The sequence below is a fragment of the Procambarus clarkii genome, chromosome 42 (assembly GCF_040958095.1).
Source record: "Procambarus clarkii isolate CNS0578487 chromosome 42, FALCON_Pclarkii_2.0, whole genome shotgun sequence".
In the NCBI taxonomy this organism is placed as follows: Eukaryota; Metazoa; Arthropoda; class Malacostraca; order Decapoda; family Cambaridae; genus Procambarus; species Procambarus clarkii.
In genome coordinates, this window is record NC_091191.1 from 13,032,494 (window position 1) to 13,049,288 (window position 16,795).

General features: G+C 38.7%; 1 protein-coding gene across 1 annotated transcript in view; it reads left to right on the plus strand.

Annotated features, from left to right (window-relative positions):
- LOC123750614 (putative neural-cadherin 2) overlaps positions 1–16,795 on the plus strand; it is an 80,289-nt gene that overhangs the window by 32,379 nt on the left and 31,115 nt on the right. The gene's annotated exons all lie outside the window — the stretch shown is intronic.

Below are 16,795 nucleotides of genomic sequence, written 5' to 3' on the forward strand. Positions count from 1 at the left end.
CACTACTATTTATATACCTGCCAATGAGGTCTCGTTATTTGTTTACCTGCCCATGAGGTCCCGTTATTTGTTTACCTGCCAATGTGTCCTTGCTCTCATGCTCCTGCCCTTGTGTCCTTCCTATTTGTATACCTGTTTATAATGCTTTGGGCTCTTTGTGACGCGGCCCGTGGGTATGCTGGGCTATTTTATTACTAATCGTGTTATTCATTTATTGCACCAGAAAAATCGCAAGACACTGAGATGCGCTTTAACTACAGTATGATGTGTGTCCGTGTGAGAACTGTATTCCTGGTACTGGGAGTTAGAGAGCTGATGTCTCAGCGAGATATTGAACTGGGAGAAAGGTGAATTGAATTGTACTAAATGAACGGTAATTGCTTATATCTCGAGTGTTAATCGAGTGTTAATGGTAATCGAATCGAATATAAAATGGTAATCAATTAGAATTATGATGGGGAAAAAAATCGTACAATTTAACGAGACTCTATGGACATTCACCGCCAGATTTAACGGATATCTGAATATTATCAATGCAGTTAAAAATGTTCCATATGCTTGAAGTGGGCAAGAGAGAGTAATCCATATACAAGAGAAGTTACATGAAATTTCGAACAATGTGGAATTGTTCTGGAAATGATAGTGAATAGACTGGGTCTTTGTGTCGAAAAATATAATTTTATATGAGTGAATTATCAAAAGGGGAAAGTTCTTAATATACCAGCTGTATATATATATATATATATGTATATGTCGTACCTAGTAGCCAGAACGCACTTCTCAGCCTACTATGCAAGGCCCGATTTTCCTAATAAGCCAAGTTTTCATGAATTAATTGTTTTTCGACTACCTAACCTACCTAACCTAACCTAACCTAACCTAACTTTTTCGGCTACCTAACCTAACCTATAGAGATAGGTTAGGTTAGGTTAGGTAGGCTTGGTTAGGTTCGGTAATATATCTACGTTAATTTTAAATCCAATAAAAACAAATTGACCTCATTGTTACGGACCCGGATCCAGCGTCTGAGCCTGGAGCAGTGACGACCACGCCATCTGTGGGTCAGCTCCCGGAACCTCCTCCAAATGGACGATGACACCTGGTGAGGACGAGGTGTACTGGCCACGAGGGCCAGTTTCCAGTCCTGTTCAGCTCACAACACAGCCGCTGCTGACCTCTGGTGCGGTGGTGCTCAGACGACAACGCCATCTATGGAGTGGATAGGTGGGCGTTTGGGTCTGAGCCTGTAAGTGAGGTGCTTTTGTGTGTCCCTGTTACTGATGACGTGTCTGATTACAGAGTCGACCTGGGACTGCTGTAATGGAAGTTGGATCAGTCTACCCAAGGCAGCCGTCTCGACACCAAGGTTTTGCTGCAGCAGCTGTGAGTCGCCTCCCGGATGAACACTGTGGTGTTACCCTGCCTGTGAAGCGGCAGTTGAAGGATTGTCATACCCGGGACTGACTGGTGGAGACGTTTAACCACTGGGGTATTGTGGAAAGGAGAGTGATCTGTGGTATCACACGAGGCTCCTGACTAGGGCGCTACCCTAGTATCGCTCGTGGAGTGGCCTAACCAGCGTTGCTGATTCGGAACCTGCCAGCTATCTGCTGGACTTGTGGTTGACGGCCTCCATGGCGGTGCCCCAGTGGAACTGTGTTTTGGCTGGCCTGTGGCCAGGGTAGACTCAGCTTCTCGAAGGATTCGTCGTGAGGCCACGAGAGCACCGAGAGCTTGGCACCGAGAGGATCCAGGGTTTTCAAAGAAGACGACAGTGTATTATAGTGTTTATACCCCCCCCCCCCCTGTGTAATCGTTTATATATATTTATTGGTGACGGTGATCATTATATTATATTAAGTTTTTGACTTTATTTCCCTTCCCCTTTTAATTTACTTGCGTTACGGATCACATCCCTTGAAAGCCACTACTGGCTTGGGGCCAGATACCCTTCCTCTAACAACATCAGAGTAAGAACCCAGTTGCGACCCGAGAGGGCCGTAACATAATTGGCATCCCCAGCGGGATCCGACAAGGGCCTTGTCGAGTATGTTTGACAGGGGTGGTGAAGTGGCGTAATCCCTGTAAATAATTCCCCCTGTGTGTAACGATTGGGACGTTATACGTCCTGTGCGGTGCTCGGAGTGACAAAGTGCGATATTGTGCAGTGCGGTGCTCGCTGTGATTAAGCGATTAAGTGCAATATTGTGTAGTGCGGTGCTCGGCGTGATTCAGTGCAATATTGTAGAGCGAAGTGTTCGCTGTGATTCAGTGCAATATTGTGTAGTGCGGTGCCCGAAGTAATTACGTGCAATATTGGCAAGTGAGGCGCCAGGTGCTATAAAGTGCAATATTGACGTAGAACAGTGCTCGGTGCGTGAAGTGCTAACGTGAAAGCGGTGTGTTAGGTGCTGAGTGTTCCATCTGTGACAATGGCAGAAAAAGCTACCATCGATGATCTGGACGATGTTCAGGCTTTTCTGAACAGAGAGGACTGTCTTGCCAGATTAAAATATCTGAACAAACAGGAACTCGTACTGGTGAGTGCCTACCTGGAGATAAAGATCCGTGCCAGTGATTCCCGTGTGGAGATCTTGTCAAAGGTTCACCGGCATTTGAAGGCCGAAGAAAAACAGGAAGGTGAGGTACCAAGTACAAAAGAAAGTGAGGAAGTAGCTTCCACTGAAAAGGAAGATAAAGGCAGTGACATTGACAGTGATGCAGGTGAGCTGAATATTAGCTTTCTTACAGTCAAAATGCGTGCCTTAGAGATAAGTCGTGAGATAGAATGGAAGAAATTAGAAATGGAACGAGAATTAAAAGAGAAAGAATTGGCGATGAGGCGTTTAGAACTGGAAAGAGAAGAAAGAAGAGAAGAACGAGAAAGAGAAGAAAAACGAGAAAGAGAAGACGAGAAAGAGAAGAGAAATGAGAAAGAGAAGAACGAGAGAGAGAAAGAGTAGAACGAGACAGACAAGAACGACGAGACAGAGAGGAAAGAGAGAGACAACATGAACTAGAAGTATTACGGTTAGGTGGTCGGAGGCAAACGACGGAAACCAGTAGTTTCGATCCGGTAAGGAACATCAAAATGGTCCCAAAATTCAACGAGAGGGAAGTTTCGAAGTTCTTCGCAGCCTTCGAGAAAGTCGCTGCCTCTTTGGAGTGGCCAAGGGAGAATTGGGCCATCATGATACAGTCAGTCCTGACTGGGAAGGCCCAAATCGCCTACTCCACGTTATCCCTTGACTCCGGCGATTATGACAAGGTGAAGAAGGTCGTGCTCATAGCGTACCAATTGGTACCTGAGGCTTACAGGCAGAAGTTTAGGAACCTGAAAAAGACCTCAGAGCACACTTTCACCGAATTCGCCACTATAAAGGAGCGACTTTTCCAAGAATGGTGTACCTCTCGGAAGGTGGAGACCAAAGAAGACCTCGAGCAGCTCGTCCTGTTAGAGGACTTCAAGGATTGTTTGTCTGGAGACCTGAAGACGTACTTAGAGGAGCAGCAGGTGGAGACCTTGAGTGCGGCAGCCACCATGGCTGAGGAATACATCCTGACGCACAGGCCTTCTGCTAAGTACGTCCCGAGGAATTACCCACGCCGGTTTGACAAACCTCATGACGAAGATGAGACCCCGTCCGACGAAGCGCTAAGAAGACGCCCCCAAGTAGCCCTCGAAGGACCAGTCCTAGCAGTCCGAAACACCGGAGTCCGAGGAGGAATATGGTGTGCTGGAATTGTGGGCAGAAAGGGCATGTAGCTGCTATGTGCCGAGGCAGAAGAGGTAGCGGCGCACGTAGGGAGGTGATGTTGATGAGCTGTGTGACACCACCAGTAGGAAGCCAGTCGACGACTACGCAGGAAGGACCAAGTTTGTTCGCCCCTCACACTTCAAGCGGGTATGTAACGAGTGATCATACTGGTAGATCTGTTGTAGTGCTCAGAGATAGTGGAGCAGCCCAGTCCCTGATCGTGAAAAACTCGTTACCCGAGGGAGTGAGTGTGGTTGGGAGACCAAAGGTTGTCCTGGTTGGGTTTCCTAGGACGCAGTACATCGCCCCCTTAGTGCCGGTACATCTCGACTCGCCCTACTTCAGCGGCATATGTACGTTGGCAGTAGTCGATACCTTGCCTAAAGCTGGGATTGACGTGATACTAGCCAACGACTTGGTGACAGATTGGATCACCAATCATCCCAAGGTCGCGGATGAGTCAGCCGGAACAGCAAGGTCAGAAGTAACGGCTGGAAATGGTAATATCCAGGTAAAAACAGACCCGGATTTAAACATGTTTAATTTGTCCTCTCACCCGCAGATCGACAGTATTCTAGCAGAGACTCCTGATTCTTCTCCCGACAAGGAACATGCGGTTAGGGAGGCAGAAGCAACTGAGCAAGAAGAGAGGCCTTGTGTGCAAACACCCACGAATACCCCAGAGTCTGGAGCGAAGGCGGATGAGTACTTGCGGTATGGCAAAGTACCACGTTCATTGAACCGGCCAGAGATTCCCTAGACGTCAGAGGTATGTGAGGTATGTGCGAAGGTTCTAGAGCCCTCTTCGGTCCAAACCAGGCTAATGGATGTAGCCGGCTATGGACATTACAAGCTCAGGAAGCTTATCCCTCAGTTTACCAAATGTTTCCTACCGGTATTTTGTTTGATTCTTGTGTGTGTTCTCAGTAAGGACCAGTGGACGACCCGACGGATGATGGCTCCCTTGAACATCGTGAAGAGATCCCAGGGATTAGAGATTTGCACTGCGAGTGTTGCAGTCGAAGAAGGAACCTGGAAGGTGATGGTTGATGCAGGAGGTACGACAAATGATAATATGAGTGACTTTTTCCGACAGGTTGACACCCCCTGCATGATTGCTGAGCCTGGATTCAGCATTATGCGGAACGTTGGTCGACCGGACGGTGGCAGGGCAGACATCATCTACGGTGTACAAGCAGCTCTGTTGGAACTAGGTGTGAGCCTAGTAGAGGCGTATGCAGTAAGTATTGACTTGCCCACTGTCGCTGTCACTCTGAATTATCAGCCCCCTGTATTCCAGGTTCCCGTCTCCCTGAAGGACTACCGGACCGGCACCAGAAATGCCGTCGGTGACCAGCCATCATCGGTGCCCCGACACAGGGAAGTGTCGAGTCGCCCCCGATCGTGTTTATACCGACCCTTACACGAGAGATGTGAGATTATGCCCCTTCTTGACATCGCAGTGGAGATGTGGACGATTACATCAGGCAGGTCATTGCCTTCTATCTCCAAGTTCCCTTTGTGCGAGAGTTGTCCAGTAGAACAGTTCTGTGGACGAGACAGCCTCATCACTCCAGTTCATAGTGTACGTGAGTCTGTGTGGAGTTGTATCCACATACTAATTTGGTTTGTGTTTTTCCATTTAGAAACCCAAACCAAATTCTTTTTGGTGGGGAGGTGTTACGGACCCGGATCCAGCGTCCGAGCCTGGAGCAGTGACGACCACGCCATCTGTGGATCAGCTCCCGAAACCTCCTCCAAATGGACGACGACACCTGGTGAGGACGAGGTGTACTGGCCACGAGGGCCAGTTTCCAGTCCTGTTCAGCTCACAACACAGCCGCTGCTGACCTCTGGTGCGGTGGTGCTCAGACGACAACGCCATCTATGGAGTGGATAGGTGGGCGTTTGGGTCTGAGCCTGTAAGTGAGGTGCTTTTGTGTCCCTGTTACTGATGACGTGTCTGATTACAGAGTCGACCTGGGACTGCTGTAATGGAAGTTGGATCAGTCTACCCAAGGCAGCCGTCTCGACACCAAGGTTTTGCTGCAGCAGCTGTGAGTCGCCTCCCGGATGAACACTGTGGTGTTACCCTGCCTGTGAAGCGGCAGTTGAAGGATTGTCATACCCGGGACTGACTGGTGGAGACGCTTAACTACTGGGGTATTGTGGAAAGGAGAGTGATCTGTGGTATCACACGAGGCTCCTGACTAGGGCGCTACCCTAGTATCACTCGTGGAGTGGCCTAACCAGCGTTGCTGATTCGGAACCTGCCAGCTATCTGCTGGACTTGTGGTTGACGGCCTCCACGGTGGTGCCCCAGTGGAACTGCGTTTTGGCTGGCCTGTGGCCGGGGTAGACTCAGCTTCTCGAACGATTCGTCGTGAGGCCACGAGAGCACCGAGAGCTTGGCACCGAGAGGATCCAGGGTCTTCAAAAGAAGAAGACAGTGTATTATAGTGTTTATACCCCCCCCCCCCCCCGTGTAATCGTTTATATATATATATTGGTGACGGTGATCATTATATTATATTAAGTTTTTGACTTTATTTCCCTTCCCCTTTTAATTTACTTGCGTTACGGATCACATCCCTTGAAAGCCACTACTGGCTTGGGGCCGGATACCCTTCCTCTAACAACATCAGAGTAAGAACCCAGTTGCGACCTGAGAGGGCCGTAACACTCATACATAATGAAATGGGTAGCTTTATCATTTCATAAGAAAAAAATTATAGAAAATATATTAATTCAGGAAAACTTGGCTTATTAGGCAAATCGAGCCTTGCATAGTAGGCTGAGAAGTGCATTCTGGCTACTAGGTACGGCATATATATATATATATATATATATATATATATATATATATATATATATGTCGTACCTAGTAGCCAGAACTCACTTCTCAGCCTACTATGCAAGGCCCGATTTGCCTAATAAGCCAAGTTTTCATGAATTAATGTTTTTTCGTCTACCTAACCTACCTAACCTAACCTAACCTAGCTTTTTTTGGCTACCTAACCTAACCTTACCTATATATATAGGTTAGGTTAGGTAAGGTAGGGTTGGTTAGGTTTGGTCATATATCTACGTTAATTTTAACTCCAATAAAAAAAAATTGACCTCATACATAGTGAAAAGGGTAGCTTTATCATTTCATAAGAAAAAAATTATAGTAAATAAATTAATTCAGGAAAACTTGGCTTATTAGGCAAATCGGGCCTTGAATAGTAGGCTGAGAAGTGAGTTCTGGCTACTAGGTACGACATATATATATATATATATATATATATATATATATATATATATATATATATATATATATATATTTAAGATTAATAGGAAAACCAGGGATATACTGAACATCTTGTTTCAGAATCTTTACTTTAAAATGCATAACGTTTCGAATACTTCTCGTATTCATCATCAGAACTAAAAGAAAAAAACAGAAATCACAATCAAATAGCTGGTAAACAAAGAAATACTGAATATAATTGCCTATCAAAGAAAGGAAAATGCTTAAAAAACAAACACTTAAGCGCACTTAAAGTGATCAATATAAATAAAACTTATTAACTGTCACATATATTAAAACTAATTTAAAATCCATTAAACTACAAGATGAAATTTATAACTATTAAAACAAACCATTCTATTAAACTTACGTAAAGTGATCAGAAGTGAAACTTGATACCCAACACATAGTTACTAAACACTATAACAAATAATTATATAATCACTACAAATCTACAAAAAATGTATGTAAAATACAAACAGAATAAACGACAATTATAAAGTACTAACCAAAATCTTATAAAAACTCAAATATTAAATAAAATTAAATACCAAAAAATGTATTATATATCCTAAATAAAAGATTATATTAATATACAATGTCAAGACTTGAAATAAGTAAGAAAGGGCAAAGACATGGTAAACTAAACAAAAAATTAAACTACCAAAATGAACTAAAAATCAAATTACAGGGCCTACTGTGCACTATACAGTGTACAATTGAACAGCTGAAAGGTTGCTATTTAACAGAGGCCGCCGCTCTTTTATATATAAGGATTCCATTACTCTCAAATCTGACTGGCTATTCATACAAGTGTCCAGAATTTTAAAATCAGATTCCAGCAGAGAATGATCAAACTCATAACAATGGTTTCTAATCTCCGAAAATGCTGGTTTAGACAATGGTAATCCAGTCCTAAAAGATAATCCCCGGTGCTCAAGTATCCTAATCTTAAAGTTCCGAATGGAACTCCCGACATACCCAGCATTTCAGCTGGAACAATTATACATATATACGACATTTGAGCACAAGGGGGTAGGCACTTTATCTTTAAATTTAAAATAAGAGCCTATGGAATTTGTGTTGACAAAAATAAATCTAAATTCTACTTGAGGATAACACTGCTGCAACAGTCTCCTCAAACGACTCCTTACAGAAAAGCTAATACTGCCATAAAATGGTAATTTAATATATTTAAGATCCCTTTCCACTGTAGTAATCCTACACGATGGGTGAAACTTCTTATTTAAGAAATTCCTTATAAAAGTATAAACCATATGCAAAGGATAACCAATTTTTGAAAAAAATTTCACAAGAAAATTAATTTCCTGATCAAAGTTATTCCAATTAGAACATAAAACAAAGGCCCTATTAAGTAGAGTGTAATTGCATTTTTCTTAAAAATATCAGGAACAAAGGAATTAAAATTTAAACCTAAACCAGTAAAGGTTGGTTTCCTAAAAACATTAGTGTTGAACCCATTAAAGTTATTCACTTTTACATCAAGAAACGACAATGAATTATCAACTTCACACTCTGCAGTAAACCGTATATTACTATGTTGTGCATTAAGATACTCTCTAAATTTCTCAATATGACATTGGTCCCTAGAGAACAAAAAAGTGTCATCTACATATCTCCTGTACAAGACTGGTTTAAAGGCCGAAGGACAATTATCAAGCCAATTTATTTCGTGAAAACTCAAAAAAGCATTAGCCAGTGCAGGACCTAAAGGAGACCCCATTGCTACTCCATCAATTTGTTTATAATAAATATTATTAAACATAAAGATGGAGTCTTTAACTGCTATTTCTAACAGTCGTCTGAATATTTTACTACAAAATCCAGACACTAAGTTAGTGTCAGCAAATAATTGACTTACACAGATATCAATGGTTTCCAACAGAGGAATATTAGTAAAAAGTGATTCAACATCGAAACTGGCCATTATAGTTGGGAACTAAAAATTTAAAGAGGAAAGTTCTTTTACAAAATCCTGAGAATTTCTCACAGTAAATTCATCATGCATTAATGGTTCTAATAATGGAACCAGAAACTTAGCCAGTTTATAATTAAAAGTGCCAATCGCTGATAAAATAGGACGAATCGGTATACCTGTTTTATGAACTTTAGGTAACCCATATAAGATGCCAGGCTTAGAGCCAGTTGCAAGTAATTTAGTATAATCAAAAAGAGAGTCTTTCAAACTTCTTAAAACTCTATTCAGTTTATCCTCACATTTCAAAATATACGAGAATGGGTCTATATCAACCAACGTAAATTTAGAGGGGTCTTCTAACAACCTTTCCACCTTATTAACATACTCTAACTTGTCCAAAACTACTATACCCCTACCATTATCTGGCCTGGTAATGCAAATACTCCTATCATTCTTTAAGCCATTAATACACTCCAATTTCCTTTTGTCAAAAGGAGGGAATGTAGATTTATATTTACCAAAGTCGTTAAAGACTTCATGTGCTAAGGAGGAAACAGTACTGATGATATTGGTCCAACTATAATTTGTACCAGTCCTTAGGGTACAAGTTTTCAATGTGTTGCATAACCGCTCAAAACCTAAAAAATGATTAACAAATTTAGGTTTTTTACACGTCAACCCGAAGTCTAACCCTAGAGAGAGAAGTTCTTTCGCAATGGGAGACAGAACTCTCTTTGAAAAATTGAAAACCACCTTATCAGGGTCCACCGAATTAAATGAAGGCATACCCTAGTTACGCAATTTCTTCTCGTGAATAAGTCTACATTTTTCAACCCTTTTATCATTATAGTTTTCATATTTACATTTTAAGGATGCAAAATCAACCCAGGAAACCAAGATCTTGAATTTCTCCAAGTACACGTGCAATTCACTTTTTAACTTATTTACCCGCTTCTGCTTTTCAGAAATTTCAAAGTCCAACAATCTTAATAACCAAGAATTATATTCACTTGTCAACGCAAATTTGTCGGAATACACTTTAAACCTGAGGAATCTTGGGACCAAACGATGCGCCTTACAGGTTTGTAGAAATTCCAAATCCAAGTGAGCCTTCTTAACTGCGAAATCCACTTTCTCTATTCTTCTGTATAACGTAACTGTAGGTCTTCCATATCGTTTTAATAAAATATTTATGATCGATGTTCCCTTCGGGAATCTTAATTTTTAAGATAAATAGGAAAACCAGGGATATACTGAACATCTTGTTTCAGAATCTTTACTTTAAAATGCATAACGTTTCGAAAACTTCTCGTATTCATCATCAGATCTAAAAGAAAAAAAAACAGAAATCACAATCAAATAGCTGGTAAACAAAGAACTCCTACTGAATATAATTGCCTATCAAAGAAAGGAAAATGCTTAAAAAACAAACACTTAAGCGCACTTAAAGTGATCAGTACAAATAAAACTTATTAACTGTCACATATATTAAAACTAATTTAAAATCCATTAAACTACAAGATGAAATTTATAACTACTAAAACAAACCATTCTATTAAACTTACGTGAAGTGATCAGAAGTGAAACTTGATACCTAACACATAGATACTAAACACTATAACAAATATTTATATAATGACTACAATTCTACAAAAAATGTATGTAAAATACAAACAGAATAAACGACAATTATAAAGTACTAACCAAAATCTTATCTTTACGTTGGTTGATATAGACCCATTCTCGTATATTTTGAAATGTGAGGATAAACTGAATAGAGTTTTAAGAAGTTTGAAAGACTCTCTTTTTGATTATACTAAATTACTTGCAACTGGCTCTAAGCCTGGCATCTTATATGGGTTACCTAAAGTTCATAAAACAGGTATACCGATTCGTCCTATTTTATCAGCGATTGGCACTTTTAATTATAAACTGGCTAAGTTTCTGGTTCCATTATTAGAACCATTAATGCATGATGAATTTACTGTGAGAAATTCTCAGGATTTTGTAAAAGAACTTTCCTCTTTAAATTTTTAGTTCCCAACTATAATGGCCAGTTTCGATGTTGAATCACTTTTTACTAATATTCCTCTGTTGGAAACCATTGATATCTGTGTAAGTCAATTATTTGCTGACACTAACTTAGTGTCTGGATTTTGTAGTAAAATATTCAGACGACTGTTAGAAATAGCAGTTAAAGACTCCATCTTTATGTTTAATAATATTTATTATAAACAAATTGATGGAGTAGCAATGGGGTCTCCTTTAGGTCCTGCACTGGCTAATGCTTTTTTTGAGTATTCACGAAATAAATTGGCTTGATAATTGTCCTTCGGCCTTTAAACCAGTCTTGTACAGGAGATATGTAGATGACACTTTTTTGTTCTTTAGGGACCAATGTCATATTGAGAAATTTAGAGAGTATCTTAATGCACAACATAGTAATATACGGTTTACTGCAGAGTGTGAAGTTGATAATTCATTGTCGTTTCTTGATGTAAAAGTGAATAACCTTAATGGGTTCAACACTAATGTTTTTAGGAAACCAACGTTTACTGGTTTAGGTTTAAATTTTAATTCCTTTGTTCATGATATTTTTAAGAAAAATGCAATTAACACTCTACTGAATAGGGCCTTTGTTTTATGTTCTAATTGGAATAACTTTGATCAGGAAATTAATTTTCTTGTGAAATTTTTTTCAAATAATGGTTATCCTTTGCATATGGTTTATACTTTTATAAGGAATTTCTTAAATAAGAAGTTTCACCCATCGTGTAGGATTACTACAGTGGAAAGGGATCTTAAATATATTAAATTACCATTTTATGGCAGTATTAGCTTTTCTGTAAGGAGTCGTTTGAGGAGACTGTTGCAGCAGTGTTATCCTCAAGTAGACTTTAGATTTATTTTTGTCAACACAAATACCATAGGCTCTTATTTTAAATTTAAAGATAAAGTGCCTACCCCCTTGTGCTCAAATGTCGTATATATGTATAATTGTTCCAGCTGTAATGCTGGATATGTCGGGAGTTCCATTCGGAACTTTAAGATTAGGATACTTGAGCACCGGGGATTATCTTTTAGGACCGGATTACCATTGTCTAAACCAGCATTTTCGGAGATTAGAAACCATTGTTATGAGTTTGATCATTCTCTGCTGGAATCTGATTTTAAAATTCTGGACACTTGTATGAATGGCCAGTCAGATTTGAGAGTAATGGAATCCTTATATATAAAGGAGCGGCGGCCTCTGTTGTAACAACAGAGGCCCTTTTGTTGTAACAACAGAGGCGCTTGGCCCCCGTTGCTGTACAACAGCAACCTTTCAGCTGTTCAATTGTACACTGTATAGTGCACAGTAGGCCCTGTAATTTGATTTTTAGTTCATTTTGGTAGTTTAATTTTTTGTTTAGTTTACCATGTCTTTGCCCTTTCTTACTTATTTCAAGTCTTGACATTGTATATTAATATAATCTTTTATTTAGGATATATAATACATTTTTTGGTATTTAATTTTATTTAATATTTGAGTTTTTATAAGATTTTGGTTAGTACTTTATAATTGTCGTTTATTCTGTTTGCATTTTACATACATTTTTTGTAGATTTGTAGTGATTATATAAATATTTGTTATAGTGTTTAGTAACTATGTGTTAGGTATCAAGTTTCACTTCTGATCGCTTTACGTAAGTTTAATAGAATGGTTGTTTAAGTAGTTATAAATTTCATCTTATAGTTTAATGGATTTTAAATTAGTTTTAATATATGTGACAGTTAATAAGTTTTATTTGAATTGATCACTTTAAGTGCGCTTAAGTGTTTGTTTTTTAAGCATTTTCCTTTCTTTGATAGGCAATTATATTCAGTATGAGTTCTTTGTTTACCAGCTATTTGATTGTGATTTCTGTTTTTTTCTTTTAGATCTGATGATGAATACGAGAAGTATTCGAAACGTTATGCATTTTAAAGTAAAGATTCTGAAACAAGATGTTCAGTATACCCCTGGTTTTCCTATTTATCTTAAAATTAAGATTCCCGTAGGGAACATCGATCATAAATATATATATATATATATATATATATATATATATATATATATATATATATATATATATATATATATATATATATATGCAACAATGATCACAAAAACACTGATCCAAGTATGCAGAATAACCACATATGAAAAATAGAAAATGCTTAACGCGTTTTCGGCTAATTCGCCTTCATCAGAGCAAAGTAGAATGAGTTAAGCATTTTCTATTTTTCATATGTGGTTATTCTGCATATATATATATATATATATATATTTATATATATATATATATATATATATATATATATATATATATATATATATATATATATATGTCGTACCTAGTAGCCAGAATGCACTTCTGGGCCTACTATGCAAGGCCCGATTTGCCTAATAAGCCAAGTTTTCCTGAATTATTATATTTTCTCTAATTTTTTTCTTATGAAATGATAAAGCACCCCATTTCATTATGTATGAGGTAATTTTTTTTTTATTGGAGTTAAAATTAACGTAGATATATGACCGAACCTAACCAACCCTACATAACCTAACCTAACCTATCTCTGTAGGTTAGGTTCGGTTAGGTAGCCGAAAAAGTTAGGTTAGGTAAGTTAGGTAGTCGAAAAACAATTAATTCATGAAAACTTGGCTTATTAGGCAAATTGGGCCTTGCATAGTACGCTGAGAAGTGCGTTCTGGCTACTAGGTACGACATATATATATATATATATATATATATATATATATATATATATATATATATATATATATATATATATATATATATATATATATATATATGTCGTACCTGGTAGCCAGAACGCACTTCTCGGCCTACTATGCAAGGCCCGATTTGCCTAATAAGCCAAGTTTTCCTGAATTAATATATTTTCTCTCATTTTTTCTTATGAAATGATAAAGCTACCCATTTCATTATGTATGAGGTCAATTTTTGTTTATTGGAGTTAAAATTAATGTAGATATATGACCGAACCTAACCAACCCTACCTAACCTAACCTAACCTATCTTTTTAGGTTAGGTTAGGTTAGGTAGCCGAAAAAGTTAGGTTAGGTTAGGTTAGGGAGGTTAGGTAGTCGAAAAACAATTAATTCACGAAAACTTGGCTTATTAGGCAAATGGGGCCTTGCATAGTAGGCCGAGAAGTGCGTTCTGGCTACTAGGTACGACATATATATATATATATATATATATATATATATGTCGTACCTAGTAGCCAGAACGCACTTCTGAGCCTACTATGCAAGGCCCGATTTGCCTAATAAGCCAAGTTTTCCTGAATTAATATATTTTCTCTAATTTTTTTCTTATGAAATGATAAAGCTACCCATTTCATTATGTATGATGTTAATTTTATTTTATTGGAGTTAAAATTAACGTAGATATATGACCGAACCTAACCAACCCTACCTAACCTAACCTAACCTATCTTTATAGGTTAGGTTAGGTTAGGTAGCCGAAAAAGGTAGGTTAGGTTAGGTTAGGTAGGTTAGGTTGTCGAAAAACAATTAATTCATGAAAACTTGGCTTATTAGGCAAATCGGGCCTTGAATAGTAGGCTGAGAAGTGTGTTCTGGCTACTAGGTACGACATATATATATATATATATATATATATATGTCGTACCTAGTAGCCAGAACGCACTTCTCGGCCTACTATGCAAGGCCCCATTTGCCTAATAAGCCAAGTTTTCGTGAATTAATTGTTCTTCTGAAGATGTATTTAATATACGAAAGTACTTAAGGAAATTTCCTGTTTCATTTTCCTTCGTGGTCTGACATTGTCACATTCTTAATCACGTGTTTATTTTCGTGATATACACACATATATATATATATATATATATATATATATATATATATATATATATATATATATATATATAGAACCCGTCCTCTTAAAAATAACGTCACTTTTTGCTCGTATGCGCACTATGGCCAAAAGTAGACGTAATTTGAAATGAAATCGACTCACAAAAGTGATGTACTGTCCCGTTTTCTGTTTGAGTCATATTCGGTAAGGTTAGGAGAGGAAACTTTTAATTGACGTTTTTCATAACGTTTTGATTTTTATGAGAATTTTCTGCCCACCTAACCTACCAGAGGACCCTTAACTTGTTGTTATTGAAAAAAAAATATTTTCATTTTCAAATTACGTCCACTTTCGGCCAAACGGGTAAACGGCCACAAGCGACGTTATTTTTAAGAGGACAGGATGATATGGAAGGCCTTTGGACATTATTACTCCCAGATCTTTTAAAAAGTTTTTTTGTTCTATAGAGCGATTTTCCTTAATTTTGTGTGATTTCTTTTTCTTCGTTTTCTTAGATCAGGAGCTGGAACCCATTTTCCTTAAACATCATAATTTTTTGTGGGCCATTGAAAGATTTGATTTACTTGAGTTTGGAGGTGTGCTGTTTCCTCTTTGTCTACTCTCATAAAAATCCTTGTCATCTGCGAAGGATGATACAGTACTGTTGTTTGTGTTCTCTATGTCCGGTATGAGAATGAGAAAAAGTACTGGAGCAAGCACAGAACCCTCGAGGACTCCAGGGATCTGATCTTTTCACGGCGGATGATGCGGATTTCACCTTGTTGATTATTACACACTGGGCTGTATTTGTTTGGAAATTTAAGATCCATCTTCCTTCTTTGCCAGTTATATCTTTTGCGAGCATTTATTGCGTAATAACACCATGGCCAGATTTGAAAGCTTTCAAGAAATGTGCGAATATTCAACAGCGTTTTGCTTTTCATTGATGGTACCTAAAACAATGTCCCAGTGGTGTAACAACAGAGAAAGGCAAGGGTGCCTTGTTCTAAGCCCTTTAGGTCCAAGGCTATCTGTGATCTGCGATCGTGTATTTTGTGATCTTTCTCATATGTGATTTTAGCATTCTTCCTAAGATTTGTATAATGTGTGATGCTAGTTCCATCAGTCTGTAATTGTTTGCTTCTACTTTATTTCCTCCTTTATGAAGTTGTGCTATCTCTGCCGTTTTAAATATGTTGAGGGTAACAACTGTAAGCTCCGTCTCCAAAAAATGTTACTGGCCAGTGACAGCGGTTTTTTTTACCAATCTTGATGAATTTGAAATTCCAGGAATCGGGGCCCTAGTGCAGAGTCCATGTGAAAACCTGGTTGAGGCTAGCCCCAAGCGTGAGGCCTTTAACCTCGGACAAACCGACAAACATTCTTACTAAAAGATATGGATAATATACTTATTTATCTTTTGTAGAAGTTTGGATGTACTTCGGAATCCTGATGTCCGCTTACCTTAAGTCTCCTGGGGGATTAACCAATGGATTCTGGTGTATCGGATCCTTATAGCGTGTTCCACTATGGTCACACTATCTGTGGAGGAACACTGGTGGACCACGAAACGTTCAGGGTAGATGCCAGGCTGTACTCTGTGAGGAAGGAGTACAACTGACCAGAGTTAGGGGCTGACACTGCGTGGGATACTTACATGTCGGAGGGTATTTGCCGTTGTGCGGACAGGTCGAGTGAAGGAAGCAACAACACAGACAAATGTGACGATGTGACATTCACTCACTTCTTATAACGAAAATATATCGTTGTTAAAGAACATCAACAGCAGCAGCACCCTCTAGAATTATCTTGAATCACAATAGAAATAATGCGATAGTGTTAACATTTTCTGACTCGGTATTACCTCTGGTATTAATCTTACAACAAATATTATGTCAAATAATTTTAATTATAGCAGAGTATTTTTTTTTAACTGCGG